The sequence below is a fragment of the Sinohyriopsis cumingii genome, chromosome 14, assembly GCF_028554795.1.
Source record: "Sinohyriopsis cumingii isolate HCF-2022 chromosome 14, ASM2855479v2, whole genome shotgun sequence".
NCBI lineage: Eukaryota > Metazoa > Mollusca > Bivalvia > Unionida > Unionidae > Sinohyriopsis > Sinohyriopsis cumingii.
The window spans coordinates 47,601,811-47,621,091 of NC_142974.1; positions in this window are offsets into that span (position 1 = coordinate 47,601,811).

Consider the following 19,281-nt stretch of genomic DNA (forward strand, 5'->3'; position numbering starts at 1 on the left):
TTGAGTAATGTGAAAAGGTTTATCGCCCAAGGTTTATCCTCTACTTTAGCCATATTTGCATATAATTTGTCAGCGGCTCTAGGTGGACTGATGTTTTTCACTTTCTGGCCTCAACATCCTCATGAAAGTTAGGGTCATATTTACCAGCTGTGTTTATTTGTTAGTTTTCTACTTAGGACTGCATCAATCCATAATAGCCCTACTGCCCACATCATGGGCGGACACGTTGTCTCTTGCAGCCATGCTCGTGGTGACCTTATCTGAGGCGGTTAAAATTATGGAAAGAACTAGGGATGATTGTGTTTATATAAAGATGGAAATTCAAATATCAGGGTTGAAGGGAATCAACATTCCATTATAGTGTATGTTATTCACTTTAATGTCTAGACGTTATTAACTATTAGAATCTAAATCATTTTAGACTCACTGTCCCATCTAAATTCCGGTACCAATGATTAGAAGCCAAATTAAATTTTAAAACTTGACGTATTTTCAAGGTTTATATCAAGGCTTTAAATTCTTTTTCAGGGTTCAAGACACAAAGCAGCTACAAATGTATCTCCATGGTAAGAATAGTATTTACATTTGATAAAGTATACTTCAAGATTGTTTGCAAAAAAGAAACAAAGTCAAAATTCATAAATAATAAAAAATAACTCTTGTGAGTGCAACAAAATTCACACGTGTACTCGACCATTGTAAAACGATGTGTAAAAAAAGTATTTGTTGTGGGGTCGGATTGAAGTTGTTCATCATTTCTTCTGATATATATATATATATATATATATATATATATATATATATATATATATATATATATATATATATATATATATATATATATATATATATATATTATTTAAGGCTCTACCAAAGATTTTAATACTTTTTAGGTACCTAAGGTCAAAATGAACTTTTTTGAAAATAAAGTTTTTGAGGTCAACTACAAACCATGTTTACTGAATATGAACACTGCAACAGTTCAGCGCCACCCATTAAGGCACTAATCGGATATATGAGTCTTGTTATGAAGGTGTGATTGCAACCGCAGTTAAAATATAACTGGATATAAAGTGTAGGAAAATGCTCATACTTACATAAATCTGATAGGATGGCACACGGTTTTTTTATATGACCTCATCGTATTAGTGTGTAACACTACAATTTATTTATCTGAACACAACATTTGCATAGGTAGCCCTACAAGGTATTTATCTGCACAGAAAATATACAGAATTAGAACTACAGTTTATCTATCTAAAAAAATAACAGAGCAATCAAAATCTTTTTTTAAAACTCTGACGATGATTGCTCTTTCGGAAAAAATGTCCGGCTGCATTCAAAGCCTTCATACTGCCTGAAACGTAAACTAGACGCAAATCGTAACCAAATGGTAACTGATAGATAGATGGATGAACAATGATAACATTTTATGATCCTATTAATATCATGCCGTGGGATAACACTCCACACATAGTGAATTATCCTTCAATACTACAGCTACTTACTTTATGTTACTTGTCCTAATAAACACCAGCATTGTTTACGCACCATTTCGCTTGCCAGATCTGAAGACAATCCCATATAGATACGATGATACCTAAGGCATCAACTTTGTATACTTCTAACTGCTGCAAAAAGACTGACAAAGGAGTAACAACAAAACAAAATCGTATAGTTTGTTGTATTTAAGCAGCGAATATGTAAACAATGTCAACATATATATGCCAGCCATGCATTATTAAATCTGGGTATGTGATCTTTGTTGTACCTATGATTTTATACAAACAGCACAGTCCCTGACCCAACTGAGCATCATTTCATCCACATTAGGAATGTAAGCCAAGATAGCATAGGTCCTGATCTCTAACAACAACTATGTGATGGCACATCTGGGTCTATGCTGTTTCTGCTTTGATTCGTGCTTTATGGATAAATACAATTTTGGAACAACACTGTGCTACACTAGACAAGTTGTTATTTAACGCCATTTATCAGCGTCTGATTGGGTATGCATAAAGGCCAGTATAACTGGTGAAGGAATAACCAAGGAAAACCCTGGTATATATCACCGACCCAAAAGAAGCTACTGACAATTTTCTCACATACTCTCTTTGGCCAAGACTGAAACCTGAACCAGGCAGAGAGAGGTGAGACGATAGTGATCGGTAAAAGCCATGTGGTGTCCCGATTAGATATGTAACCAACATAAATACGCTATTTGTTTGATATGTAAACAGAACAAGCAGTTAGTGATCTGCCAGCACAGTTATGTGCTGAAACATCTGGTTCTTAGCTTTTGGCATTTGGCTTAGTGCTACATAGGTGAAGAAGGTCTGAGTAACTACCGCCAAATGATTATATCAGGAATTTGCCGATTGTACTATAGACTGATAAAATATATCCAAAAGATAGCATACATGTGCCTTATCCTTTGCTCATAACGATAGTTATCCAAGATCTTTTAAAGTTAAGTGTAAATATCATAATTAAATTTGGGATCTAAAGAATAGCAGGAGTTTCACACAAACTGAAATCATAATTAACAGTTTATTTTCCTGCTTAAAGGTACAAAGCTTTCTATATTCTTAGTAAATAAATTTGGAAGCTTCAGGGAAATAGACATGGTCAGTTTCTTTTCTAAATTAAAAGCTACAACTACGATGTTAATTTCAAACAATTTTTGAGCCAGGGTACTGAATATGTTCGTACATATAGACTGAGCCCTCTTTAATGCGTTTTGCGTTATGGCCTTGGTAAAGTTTTAGGTTAGCTTTGATGGGTAAATAAAATAAAATATTTTGCATAAGGACATATCATCGCAGCTCATCCAGTCTGGCATGAAAATCGAACCCGGTACCATACTCTATACATGCTCTATACATTTCATTTTTCAGAGCAACGTCATCAGTTATTGTCTCTATAATCACTTACAAAAGATCATGAAAATGACATTTTATGAATGTAACGATTCTGTGGTTATACAAACTTAAATAGGTTTATAGTCAGATATGTTATCATCTGATAGTGGCACATGCCATATTGTGTATATTTCTAAATTCAAATGAGTTATTTTAATACCAAAGTTCAATTTTTGTTATCTTTCATAAATTATTTTGTTCAAATATATTAAACTAGTATTCATATTATTTTATACATAGTTTGTGTTTAATACAAGGGAAAAAAATTTGTCTAAAAGGGAAAGAAATCTGTCAAGAATCAAACTCTCAGTATAAGTTGCATCCTTTAATTTCATTAGCAAGAATCAGCTATACAACAGAGAAAACAAAGCAAAACATAATTACCAGAATAAGTATAGCTATAATGACAACAATTATAATATGTGCTTATTGTATTCGTAATATGACTAATTGGTGATGTTGGTGATTAACCGATTTACTCAGTTTGGTAGATAATAATCACCAAAGTGTCGACAGGATTAGCCAATCAGATTTAACATCACCTCGTCAATATGCATTGATCCACCTCATCTAAAATCTTGATGATTTGAATCAGTTTACTGTGTTTACTCAGAGTTGGATCAAAATACATTCCACAAATTTATACATTTAGATGTAACATCGCAACATTACTATGAGATTCACTAAAATGTCGGTCCCAATTTCACTGGGATTTCCATTCATCTCAGTGATCTCATTTAATATCACTATGCACTGATCTTGGTTGAAGTACATATTCTAGTATGCATGAAACGTCCAATCAGAAATATGGCCCAAAGGGTGTTAAGACACTAAATCAATGAGTCCTTAATATGCATAAATCTCACTCAAATTTGAACTCTTTTGAGACACTTGTAATATAAATTTATATTCCAATTCAAATGAATCAGAGAAAACTTGATACTAAATGTTATAATCTTTGCTTGATCAAAGTCAGATAGGAGATATGGCGTCCAAAGAGCTAAGAAGCTCTAATAATAGATGAAAGATCACCTCATGAAGATGCATATATCTCACTCATGTGATAATGTGTCTACAAGATTACATGTGCTAAATTGAATACAAAATCATGACCTCCAGAGTGGCATAAAATAATATTGAAGTACAAATTATAGATAGACGATGGACACAGTTCCATGATATAAGACCATTTGGCAGATGAGCCAAACCTTCCAGAGTAAAGCAGTTTGTTAAAATGTTTATCTTAAGGCAACGATCATAAACCCAAGCCTCGAGGAATGAAAAGCGTTTGAAATTAGTCCTAGTCAAATCAAATCAGATTAAAAATGTAGCCACCAGAGTGCTTACGAACTCACCCAATCACAAGAAGGTCACTTCATTAAAATCTTTGTCATATTAAAACGTGTCCAAGATACAGATACAATCCTATATCCCAAGTGTGATCCAAAACGGGGCCTTCAGATTGCTAACAAGTAATAAAAGGCGAATTATGGACGGATGGCAGACACCTGCCATCCCAAAATCTCACCTGACTTTATTGATACCTGCCATATTAAAAATTTTCTGGGAAACCGCTGATGAGATCCAAAATCGGACAAAAACATGGCTTAGAGTAAAAAGCAAACATGGCATACAGAGTAGTAACAAGTAAATAGTGAAGTAAAATTATGGACAGACGACAGACATGGTATAAGATTACTAAGCATTACTTCCAGGTAAACTAAATATTCAAAAGCAAAGTAATTGCTCAAAATTTGCAGTTTCATGCAAAGGCTGTAATAGTTACAAAGTTTCATGCCAAATAATCAAATACGATTGGGACTTGTCAGAAACTAGATCTTCCTATCATAAACATAATTATTACAGGTTCCAATCATCATCTTACAATGAACTATTAATATTTTGAATTAACCATTTATTAAATAAGTTACCTGATGTTACCTCCAATTAATCCTTTTAAATCTTGGTGGTATAAATCCAAAGATTAGAATATGTTGGAAATTGAAAGACCAGTCTATAATTATGCCATTAAAAATGTACAGCCTGACCCAACTTTTCACTTTTATTAAAAAACCCATCCAAGAATACCTAGGATGCAATAGAAGCTGTATAAAATTAAAACATAATGTTATGATTAAGGATATGTCCCTTTGGCATTATCGATATATTTTATTATGCGTTTCTCCTAGCTCATGTCTGACTAGTAAAGTATGCAGAACGTTTAAAAATGGTGCAATTGCAGTCACCTGAATAGTTGTTATTTTCATGATTGTCTATATATGGTGTCCAGTATTACATGTGAAAGAAGAAACTGGGAGAACCCCTGGTAAGAACCACCAAACCACAGGAAGAAATACAGTGGCATGCAATTATACAATTAAAACACTGTATGACAGCTGTAATTAGACGTGTGAAACAAAATCAAATCTATTTTCTCTAATGCGATTAAAGAGAAAATGTCATGAAACAGCAATAAAGGATTATTATGAGTTTTGCAGCGCGAAACCATGCACCCACCCACCCACCCCGCCGCAAGATGAAACCCACGTTATGTATAATTAGACAGACTGATATAGTATTACAACAAAACCTTGGACGACAGACTGAGAGTTAGGCTAAATGCTCATGAATAGATGGCGACTTTGGTGTTGTTCAAATGGATGTTGTATGACCAAGTGTGTAAAATCAGTTAGGTGAGAAGCACTGATATGTCATTGTTTGTTACATCTGTTTCGATTTCAATCCAAATGGAATCATTTGTAGAGTCAATTTTCTACTGAAAATGAATTACTCCCACTCAGCCGTCATATGTAAATTACAAATGCATACGCAAGAGATTACCTTTCTATTGAGCCTGTTTGGAATCTAGTAAAAAGGTAAACCACGTTTACATTGTTAAACGTGAACTTGTTGAAAATGAGGTTAATTTATTGTCGGAAAATGTACATATATCTATTTAATTTTATGCATTAAGAACAGTTGATTTACGTCAAGTTAATTGAATGCAGATTATATATTTTAATTAGGTAAATATGTATAGCTAGATTGGTACATATTTAAGTGCTCTTTCAAAACAATATCTTATACACTGTGCAATCCATACAAACATGTTTAATGGTTTCATCAGCGGATTAACAGGGCATTTTTTATTCATTATTATTTAAAAGCTAATCTCCTCGACTAAATCAATTATCTTTGTTGGTTGGTTGAACAAAATTGTATCTAGATAATATCATTTTTCCGAACAGTCATTGTAAAGCCGGCAATATTTCAAACGCCTATATATGTTTAGCAGCGGAGGGTACATCAGTGTTAAATACATGATTAAAATCAAAGTGTATTCACTAACTGAATTCTAACCATTTGGCATGCATAGCTAAATGACTTGCAGCCTACACTGACACACGTTTAAACAAGATGCCTGTAAGCTTTAATATGTTTCCCTGAAAAATATCATTAGAAGATTTTCAGTTATGAACGAGGAGATGCAGGTCCATGAATACCACTAGTACTAAAATTGAAGATTTATGACCAAATTTCATGCAGGTAATCAGATGAAAATGATGTTTAATATAAATTTTACAATGATATTAATGCCAGCATAAGAAGAACTATTGTAAAACATTATATATTTTTTGTACATAATGCGCCATCGAGATATGGGGTATAGGAGATATGATGTGAGACTAAAATGCTTAAGGCTACTAAATTGAAGACCAATACGTAGACAATTTCTAATTGAAATATTTCAACTATTAGAATAAATAAGGTTGATTATTATCTGCGGTGGTCTCCCTTGATTTGATAATGTTGTCATTTGATGTGTCTTAGATAGGCTGCAAAGTAGACGTTCCTAACAAGGGAAATGCTGAATAAAAGCGCCATTTACAAATAACAAGCTTTCATGCTAACAATAACATATCTTTAAACAGTGTATGTAACAAAACATTTTAGGATATATAGATAATAAGATTCCTGAAAAGAATAATTTACGTGTTCTGTTTATCCTCGTGAATTGAATAATTCAAATGGCATATTCCGTTCCCTGGTAGTCATGCAGTAGTGGAGAAGATCACATAATCCTCTGAATCTTTCAAACCAAACAGAAAAACCATCACGCGAGATAAGTGACTGAAAAACTAAACATGTATATTAATTGAATCGGTTTTCGATACGTTTCATATATGGCATGTTTTGCAAGGCATCGAAACGATTAATTACAAACAATCTATTGACAGTACAGTGTACATTTTCCTCCTGGAAGTGAATCATATCAGTTCTTGATTGTTATAACTCAAAATAATTGGTCAAACATTTGAGTATCTTGTCATCTAAGTAACCTTATAATGAGAAATTTCTGTACTTTATAGTGATTAGCTTGACATTATACAGTCGAGATTGTATTTGTTTTTACAATGCATTCCTCACATGAATATTTATTTTGGGTGAAATAAATTATGTGATTGATATGCAGTATGTTCATATATCTGTCGTATATTTCATACTTACAATTTACTAAACTATATTGATTTATATGACATAATACATAAATTACATGTATGGATATAAATGAGGAATTTATATAAGTTTTTTCTAAATATGACCAATCTTGGAACAAAGGTGATAATGAAGTACAGCATCCAATGCAATATCTGACAAATCAAAGCAATATAAGTAACGTTGAAGTGGTATATATCACGGGGCAATGGGGAAAATAAAACAACAACCCACAATGACGTTCTAATTGAATATTAAATAATTATACTAATTTAATTTGCATATTCGTCCAAAAACAGTTACATGATAAGGCATTTCGAAAATAAACAAAACAAGCTAAATATATATGTACAGGTGGACTCATATAATACATTCTCAGTCGATGGCCAACATTTTGCATTTACAAGGACTTATGACAAAACGTTACTTTTTGCAAACAAAAGAAGATTCGGCATAACAATTTGGACTGGCTAATTTCGAAAGGGAGTTTACTTAAAATATTAAATCTCGTATGGAACACTCTATTGTTTAGATTAGCCAATCAGGTTTAACATTCTCTAACCGCCACAATTTTAACATTCCCATCGAAATCAGATTATTTCTCTTGCCTTTATTAATAACTATTCTGGAAAATATCATTTTATGACACCTATTGCAAATGGTCGTAGATTTCCCAAAATTTCTCTCTGGCTTGTCTCAACTCGTCGTTTGCTGCTTGACCTTGCATGAATATATCTGTCTCACAGTGGTCCGAGCGTATTCTAATTAAAATTCACGCATGCTTACAAGCAAGTGAAGTTGACCATTACAAGCTAAAAATCAATTGCAAATCTAGTCCATACTTTCATCTCAATGTTAAGAAGGTTAGTTATACAGGAATGTTATTGTCATGTTCAGCAGGCGTGAAATAACGTTAACGTGGAGTCTTGTATGTGTTGTGATATTGAAAGTAATTGGCCTTTTAAGGACTTAGGGAATTCCTATATCATCAAATATCATTGTACAAAATAGATTTCCTCTATAATTAAACCTTTTCCATGTAGTCAATTTCTTTGAAAATGCTTGGGCCTTTGGTAAATTATTATGCTTCCTATAGCCCTCATTAATGAGTGACAAAATATATTTTTTAATACCCTCGCCAGCATATCATCCTTACTGCTGTGTACTAAAATACTCACGTAACAATTAAAATTTCCACCTGTATTGTTCTAGAAGCAGTGCTGTCCATTAATATAGACTTTCCTACTGCTGAATCAGCATCTCAGAGATCTGAGATAAGGCTGACAGATAGGGTACTAGATGTAGGTCTGACAAGCAAGTTCGTTATTGATTGTTTGTTCTGGAATAAACATATGTTTGTAGAAACAGGTCGTTTCCTCTCTCCTATCAAAACCCAAACATTACAATGGCGATGAGGATATACTGAAAAAGCTGAGGATAACAAGGGAAGAATAAAGACAGTTGTGTCATTCTACTAAGATAATTATTACAAACCTGTTGTTCACTTGTAGTGAAAATCTATATCTCTCATAATTGCAACAAGTTTGCAATATTTTCCACCATTGTAAGTCCATGAAAACGCACCTGATTTTCGAATGAGAAGTGGACGAAACGAATTGATAACTTCTGTTTGGAATGGACATCAGAGGTACAAAACGTCGACGTGCATTGCTTTTACACGATGCAAGAGGGAGTAAACGACATTTTTGAAACCCTCCAAGAGACAGGAGAAGATTATCTAACCTGCTTTAGAAAAGTTGACAAACTATTTCGCACCAGAGAAGAACCACGGATTTGAAATCTGCAAAGTTCGGCAGGAAAAGCAACAAAATGGACAATGGAGTGATGATTTCCACACCAAGCTAAGGTCGCTTTCAGCAACGTGCGATTTCAATGACAAAGAAGTAAATTCACAAATAATTCAAGTATGTTTGACAACACGTCTTAGACGTGGTGCACTTCGTGAAGAGATGGACTTAACACATCTTCTTACACTTACTCGTGCTTTTGAACTCTCTGAATGACAATCAATAGAAATAGAAGAATCCGAAAGAGAGAGTGCTAATGCCATAAAAAACGAAGGACACCGGGTCGTCGCAGAAACAAGATGCATTTCACGGAGAAAGCCAAATCAAGCAACAAACAGCAATACAGAAACCAAACGTGCAGATATTGTGGTGGCCAATATCTACATAAAGACAGTGTCCTGCAAAAGGGACACAATGGGACACAATGCAATTTCGGCTAAAATTTGTAGATCAAAACTCAAGGCAGAAAGCAAAGTTAATTAAGTAGAAAGCCAGCAAGATATAGGTAGTACATCTGAGACCTCAGTTGAAGAATGCACCTTTCGCTGGCGAACTCGAGATAAAGTCGATACTCTAAAACCAAAACAACCTCACACATATGTGTAAGTGGATGGAACAAAAATATAGGTGCTGATTGATAAAAAATCAAGCAATAATGTTAGGAACGAACACACGCTTGCAAAGCTGAAACCTAAGTCTAAATTGCATAAAACGAGCACAAATGAAACCAGTGCAAATTTTGGAAACCTACTGAGTTATGAAACAAGCATACAGTTGCAAATAATTCCAAGAATCTGTGTTACAGTAAAGAGTATGTCTGAAGAGCTGTGTAAAAAGTACCCATATACCTTCAACGGAATTGGAAAACTAAAAGAAATACAGATACACCTTCACACTGATGATACTGTAATCCCCGTAACTCAACCCCATCGGCGTATTCCATCTCATATTCAGATAAAAGTTGAAAAAGATTGACAAGACTTGTAGGATCAGACATTATCGAAAAGGTAGACGGACCAACTCCGTGGGTATCTCCAATTGTGGTTGCTCTAAAAAACCCAAACCCCGACGAAATCAGGATCTGCGTTGATATGCGTTTGCCCATTGTAGCAGTACTTCGCGAGAGACACATTACACCAACACAAGATGACCTTATAGTAGATCGGAACGGTGCAACCATGGTCTCCAAGCTTGACCTAAATTTGGGCTACCATCAACTGGAATTGGACTAATAATCAAGAAATATTACAACATTCTCAACTCATATAAGACTATGAAGGGTATATACGTCTCATTTTCAGTACATCATCCGCGGCGGAAGTATTTTAAAACACATTCTTTACAGCACTGGATGAACTGAAATGGCACAATGAATATCAGCGATGACATTCTAGTATTTGGTCTCACTCAGGAAGAACATGACAAAAATCCAGAGTATACATTCATTCGCTTAAAGAAAAAGGGTTTGACATTAAATAAACACGAGTGTGAATTCAACAAAGACAAAATTGAGTTCGTTGGATACATTTACAGCAAAGTCCAGATCCAAAGAAAGTGGAAGCAATCAAAAGTGCCAGTATTCCATTAAACACATCTCAAGCACGCAGTGTTCTAGGAATGACAAACTACGTGGGACGAATTATCCCAAATTACGCAAAAATCAATGAGCCTCTTCGATCCTTAACCAAGCAAATTAAACCATGGGAATGGTTTGAATACACAAAAGGCGTCTGAAAATGTCAACGAAGACCTAGCTAGTGACATAATAATAGCGTATTTCGATCCTGATAAAGAAACACAATTAATTGTAGGTGCAAGTCCTGTCGGTTTAGGCTTGTTGTTAACTTAGAATGGAAAGGTTATTGCCTACGGTAGTAGAACACTTTCAGATGTGGAAAAACGATATTCACAGTCGGAACGTGAAGCACTAGTAATAGTATGGAGTTTTGAGGACTTCCCTATTACCTGTTTGGTCATACCATTAAGCTAATTAGTGACCACAATCCCCTGGAAGTCCTTTTCAAGAATCCAAAATCACGACCGCCTGCAAGAAAAGAGAGATGGGGATTGAGATTACGACCATACAATTTCAAAGTAGTATACAAGCTAGGTAAAACAAATGCAGCAGATTATATTTCACGACATCCCAAGACAGGAACTGAATGCTGTAAACATTATGAAGTTGCAGAAGCTTATGTTCAATTCATATTCGTCAATGTTGTACCCAAAACCATGACCGTTGAAGAATTTCGGATGGTACTTAAGTGTACCATGACCATGAACATGCTATCAAAACAATATAACCTGGAAATTGGAAACATTTTTACAAACAAAACAAAACCTTGGAAACATTTTCAAGACTCGTACATGAACTCATGATCGTTCCAGCTACAAATGGTTTTGTCATACTGTGCGACAGGAAACTAGTAATACCAAAAGGGCTACAAAACAGAGTGATAGAGCTAGCACAAGAAGGCCACCAAGGCATTGTCAAGACAAAAAACTTCTTCATGAGAAAGTATGGTTTCCTGGTATTGACAAACAAGAAGAGGATTTCTGTCAAAGTTGTATACCATGCCTTGCATCAACGCCAAAGCAAACAACTGAGCCGCTAAAAATGACAGTTCTACCAGTCAAATTAGCATGGACTTCAGTGGTCCTCTTCCGTCAGAAGTCTTCTTAATGGTATTTGTTGATGACTACTCAAGGTATCCAGTAGTTGAAATTATTAACTCAACATCGGCAAGAACAGCCATTCCACAAATTGACAAAATATTTTCAATGTTCGGAATAGCAGAAGTTGTATAAACTGATAATGGACCTCAATTCAATGGACAAGTGTTTACAAAGTTTGCAGAATACATTGGATTCAAGTGAAGGAAAATCACACCTTTATGAGCTCAAGCTAATGGCGAAGCAGAAAAGTTTATGAGGACAATTGGAAAAACAGTCAAAACAGTTAATGGAGAACATAATAGCTGAAAACAAGAAATGTACAACATTTTACGCAATTACAGAGCCACACCTCAACAAATCTCCTGCCGAAATGCTATGTGGACGAAAAATGAGAACAAAACCCCCAAGTAAACAAATCAAATCAAACGACAAAAGACCTTGGAAAACAGATACTGAGAAAAAGGAAAAGATGTAGAGCTATACAGATCAAACTAGAAAAGCTAAAAGGTCAAATTTCAAAGTTGGAGACAGTGTTCTCAGTTAACCAAGAAAAGCGAGACAAGTTCTCAACTACATTCGACCCCAAACCAAATGAAGTTGTCAAAAAAGATCAATGATAACAGCGAGAAGAGAAGACCAGCAGATAACTAAAAATTCGTCATTTTTTAAGACCGTAAAGAATTAACCCCATATTCCACCATCCGATGATCAGACATATGGCACAATAAATCTAAAGAAAGACAGAGATGTGACAAATATCCAAAATCCGACCTAGCATTAAGAAGGTCATCCCGAATCAGAAAAACACCATATTACCTAAAGGATTATGTGAATACAAAATAATATAAAACCTTTTAGAGGCTTTACCACATACCTTGTGTTGTACGATCTTTTTTCTTATAGTGTAGTTTGTTAAAACTGTAAACTGTTCTGTAGATATAGGTAATTAACAATAACATGTGTGTCTCATCAAATGGCAATTTAGTTTATCGTAGTGAATTTGAACTCTACCATCAATAAAACCCAGAACAGTATTAGGACATAACCAGGAGAACTGTAAACCTACTTTACCCAGTTCTAAGTTTACCATTTTGTACATTATAAAAAAAAAATAAAAAAAAATAAACCAATAAGTAAATTGTATTGCACTCATGAATTTCTATTATGTGAATTTATGTTGTTATGAAATGTGTTGTTATTATTATCATTATGAGTCGTTCGAAATATGCTGAACTGAATCTCAATTTAAAAACATAAAAGTTTAATCTGAAAGAAAAGGAGGGATGTAGTTTACTAGAAGGAGTGATATACGGTAATATAGATTTTCCCACTGCTGAATCAGCATCTCAGAGATCTGAGATAAGGTTGACAAATAGGGTGCTATTTGTAGGTCTGACAATCAAGTCAGTTATAGTTTGTATGCTATGGAATAAACATGGGTTTTTAGAAACGGGTCTTTTCCTCTCTCATTACAGAACCAAAACATTACACCTGCGAATTGCGACTGAGACAATTTTAGCCAGCTAAACGTATCATAAGAAGAACATGCATGCCTCGCCTACACCAACAATAACTGAATGCTGTCCCGGTGTGTTTTATCACTGGGTGCCTTTTCTACATTGATTTCAAGTATAGGTGTCTCAAAATGACTAGTATTTGTTCCAAAATCTATAATCTTCACGCCTTGACGCGATCTATTCAGAAAAGATAACCTAATAGAGCTATATTCTTTATGTTCCTTTCGTCATTTAGTCGCTTCACGTGACCTTACAATTTATCTTTGTGTGTGCACGCAACCTTGAGAGATAAACAGTGTTTTTGTTTCAAGTGCACACATTAATGGATTGAACAAAATCTTTCTTGAGTGAGGTTTTAATTTATCAGTGTATGTCTTTTCTTTAAATCCACAGTTTACTGGATTTAAGAAAAAAATGCGCTCACTTTTCTAAGAGACGAATATATAAAAGGTGTATTTTATTTGACTGTATTTGTTATTGTTGCTACCATTTAATCAGTACCAACATGTTACAGATCTCTGTCTCTGTCACCTTCCACTTCACTCTCTATCGCTTACTCTCTCTCTTTTCCTATGAGCAGACGACACAAACAATCCTACCGGTATGAAATCAGCAGACAGTATGGTTAAGGCACAAGGAACAAGATATATATCGTTTCAAACCAAACGGTAATGTTCTCTCCGCTCAGTTTAAAATCGTGAACACAGTAATAATGTGTATGCGGAGATTGTGTCCCACGTCATTTGCATTGTAAATATGATGTGTATATATATATATATATATATATATATATATATATATATATATATATATATATATATATATATATATATATATATATATATATATATATATATATATATATATATATATATATTATAAAGTAAACCATTATGTTCATAACTCAGAGCTGTTTTCAAGAACTGACACGGGGAAGGCATACATTTGGTAAATAAGAAGAAATTGAGGAAACGGTGTTATATGCAAATGGCAAACATATTCTTTAATGCAGCTATAACCAAGTTATGGTACCAAACAACAAACACACATGCAAATATATATTCATGCAAATATCAGGTTTTCTAATGAAGGAAAGCTGTTGAATGCGGTTGCAACGTTCAGTATTAAATAGCTCCGCTGCTATGTGCACACACTATAGGCTTTGATGCATATATTAAATTATGCTGTCTCTCTGAATTCAAAATGTACTAATAGAAAATGAGGCTTAAGAGAAAAAATAAAAAGAATTTAAAACAATGTATGAAGTCCATATCAAATTCCTCGTGTCACTGCTTCCATTTGTTCAGTGGCCCATGTGCTTTTGGAGTGAGACGTTGTTCATGATGGTACACATTCATTTACACTTGAAAATAGTCACGTGCTTAGGTTTATGATGTGTGCAAGGTGGCTGTCTTCCATAGATCTCCATCATAAAGTTTGATGAAATAAGTATACATTCTGTCCTACCATGTCGTTCGTATCACACACAGTCTTAGAGAGTAATATTAAATGGAGACGAGTACATATAAAAGTTATAAGTACTCTGCCGCATTGAAGAGATATAACTCTGTCGAAACTAGGCACAGGTAAGATATATATTGTCACAGAAGATATTGTCACTGACGTGTATCAGTTGTTTTGAAAATGAGTCATAACCAAGTGCAAAACAGAGTCGAAACGATAGTTATTTTAATGTCATTTGTAAGCAAAAGACCGAGCCTTTCCAAATTATAGAAATTAAAAAGAATTATACAACTGTATGATACCATATTATAGCATAAATACAAAGAGATTCACAAATAGCTAGCTTTATTATATCATATTGCATTATAAATAAAAATGTAACAGTAACATGTTTGCAATAATGTTACTATATTTTAGTATTAATAAAAATGCATCAGTTACATTTTTGCAAAGATGTAACGTTATTAACCAGATTTTATTTTTAAAAAAATGTAACTGGTACATTTTCGCAAAGATGTAAGTTTATTATATCGTACTATATTATACATATAAAATGTAACAGTAACATTTTGACGAAGACAATTTAAATATGTTGTAGAAGATGCCACATTGCTGTCAACCTAATGCAGACCAAAACGAGCAAAAAGGAGACTATATCATCTCAGTCAGCATGGATATCTCACTAGCAATGCTTAACTTTTGAAATGTTAACAAGAAGTAAAATTTCTGCAGTTGACACGTTAATTCTCAAACCTGTTTTGGTAATTTTTATTGTCATATGTGCAACAAATATACAATTCAATGACATTCGTATTAGAATGGAGTTTCCTTTGTGATATATGCCAGAAATAGCACTTGAATAAGACATAACTTGTAAAAGATGTTCATTATGACTCTTCAAACACAATAATGTTTCATTATTGAAAAAGAAACAGGTTTATGTGTAGTTATCAATCTAAATATAGGGAAATGTCTTTAAAAATTGTCATTAAAATATTAGCATATATTTACTTATATAATCATAATCAACTCAGTTCATCAGTGTACAAATCAATCATCAAATCAAATATTCACAAAAAAGACATTTACAAAGATTTAAATAAATTATAAATTTGTTTATTGTATATCCATTTAACCTTACGTGCCTAAATTGGCATTTGATACAGCTGTTCAATTTATGAGTCTGTATCGTACTTTGTGTATCGCACACTGTGCAGTATTGGTATTACACACCCAGCCTGGTAATACCTTTGCCACTTTAAATTGTCAAAAATAATCTACTTATAAAATATAAAATTGATTTATTTTTTCTTGATATTATATTGTAACTGTAATGTGAAATGTTTTTTAACACAAAACGGTCTGATGTCCTTGTATTAAAAGGCAGTCCTATGTTTTGTTTCATACACTGCACCTTTAAATGTTATCTGCAATCATCGCTGATGAAAAATGGCTTAAACGTATCTGGGGCCTCAAAAGGGAGTAAATAATGTAGCGACGAGGAGGATTTGGGAATTTCACAGGACCTACATCAAAATAATCAGTTTGTTGAGCCTGACAACAAGTTTCAACTGAATGTTTGAAAATGATTTCCCTGATGAAGCTTTATTGCAAAGTGACATCAAAACATAGCGAGACAAAGAAATTTGCAGCTACGGACACGGGATCTAAAATCGTTCATCAAAACTAAAATAAAATCCAGAAACGGTAAGAAAGACTCTGGAAGTCATGCCCAACGTTAGCGCACGGTTAGAAATGTCCCCACATTTACATTTTCGATATGTCTCTTGTCGACGTAGATACTTATATAGGTGCCTACATTAGCACTTTAATAAAACCGGACAGTTCGTGCTATGAACCAGGCACACTTACCAGTTTCCATAGAGCAATAGATAAATACATAAGAGAAAATAACTATAGCTACACAATTTTTTCTCCGGTGAATTTGCTACCAGGCGCAAATTTCTGAATTATTGCCGCAAATATAGTAAACTAAAATAATTAGGAAATCGCCCAAATAAAGCTGTACCTATCACAAGAAACAAAGAAGAAATTTTCTGGAATTCTGGTCAACTTGGCATCATAACCCTGAAACCTTACTTAACAGTGTCTGGTAACACAATACCAAACTCGTTGGTTATAGCCAGTGATAAAAAGTGACAATTCATGTGGGGAGACATTACCCTAAAATGTCACAGAAATTTAGAGGATTAGTTAAATTTCCATGACAGACCACGAAAAACAAGGGACGGTAGCAGAGTAATCTACCAATTTTCAGAAATAAAGAAAGTTCAGACAGATACACAGTCCTAGTTTATGGTAGTCAAAGGCCTTCTTCTATAAACTGCCCCCAAATTATCTTGCCTAGGAATTTGTCACAAAAAATCTGCTAATGCCCAATGGTTCAAGTTGTAATCTGCCCATTTGAATACGTTGAAATTGGTAATGAAAACAACGTGTGAAGACTCTTATAATCCGAAGAAAAACGAACCACAGCCTTCCAAAAATTATATGCCCGACGCTTCTCTATGAAGATGTTGATTACACTTATTCAATTAAATGGATATAAAAATGTATACAGTGTGAACAACTATGCAATCGCTTCGATTAAGCAACCGAAACACCCGTGGAAACCTTTATACCCTGTACCCGTTGATCCCATTCAAAGCTGTAGCTCTATTGACAAACAGCGAAGAGACATCCCACGATGTATATCATCCTAACTTCATACAATAGTCAGAAATTCTGTTCAAACGTCCGAGCTTAAAAGCATGACAATTAGATTTTGTATAAGCGAATGTATCTAGTAACTGAAAGTCTATTACATTTGTCACCAGATGTGTTTGGAAATGCCGTTTGCTCGTGTATTATGTAAGTATCGTAAGAAAAGGGTCTCTTTCAGATCCATAACAGAAGTTGCATATGGCAGGGAGCAAATATCATCATACGACTAAATGTTTGTCGATTAATATTAACTTGTTATTAGCGATTTTTTACCATCTTTTTAACGCCATTCTCTTGAATAGTTACGTATTTGTTTCACTGGGCTTTACTAGCTAATGGTTAATACCAGCACTGGAGGCCAACGTAAAATAATTATCTTTATATTACAAGAGGTACTGTTACAGAAGTATACAAATATATACAAAAGTACGCATCGGTCATGGCCAAAGACAATACAACCAGAAGTAACGATAAGGATTAAGATATTTAAGCAAAATATATAAAACATCATGATTATTATTATTACTGTTATAAAATATCTTTCCTATGTACGTTTTCTGAACATGGTGTTCTATTTCAGGAGTCCACATGGGAAGTATTACCTTTTCTTTACTTGTGTCCATAGGCCTGAATAATTTATTCAATATCGAAACAGTTAACTGCAAAACGTTTCTGACTTTTCCATGTGGTTTCCAAGTCCAAAATATGCAGGACAGCGAATTAGTTTTCGAAGAGTATCTATCGCGTTTTCTTCTGATTGGAAACTAAATTCCATGTCTAGCAAAACAAAAACCTGCAGACATAAATCACAAATTCACAATAAAAGCATATATATATATAAATGGCCAAAGACAATACAACCAGAAGTAACGATAAGGATTAAGATATTTAAGCAAAATATATAAAACATCATGATTATTATTATTATTACTGTTATAAAATATCTTGTATATATATATATATATATATATATATATATATATATATATATATATATATATATATATATATATATATATATATATATATATATATATAATTGTTTTTGAGCGTATTCATGCTTGTGCGTAGTGTTAATGCGACATAAATGCCTACATGCTTAAAATTTTCGTAACTGGGCATATTAAATTAGGCAATATTAGCAGAGAGGGAAATCATAGGAATTTACGTGGATAGAGAAGGTCCACCGAAGATTTCCTACTGCGGAATCCCATCGAGTAGCAACCCTCATTAACAAAATATACTCTGTAAGATACCTATCAAACGTTCACTGTTCAAGGTCCCTAAACGCTTTTTAATTGATGGCCAGCGGACATTTTCCACACCGAGCGAACCCTTATAGAAACATAATAACCTTTTCATTAGACACTTACGTTATGTTGTATATACCAACAAGATACAAAAGTGTGCGATTGTCTGCCCTGGAAATAACAGAAGAGCCAACTGACAGAAAATGAGGCAAATTGTGCAATCAATGGTTGAGAAAGGGGTAGACGCTAGCAGCAGTGTACGGAGCATCTTGGCAATCGACAGAACCAAAGAGGCGGTTGTGTCGGGCCTTTGAGAACGACAAGCTTCGTCACAACGAAGCAAGGGCAACGCAGTTTTAAATGGATAGAGCTGCTCATTATAGTGTTCCTACGCTAGGAAGACACATGATAACTTGTGTGCATT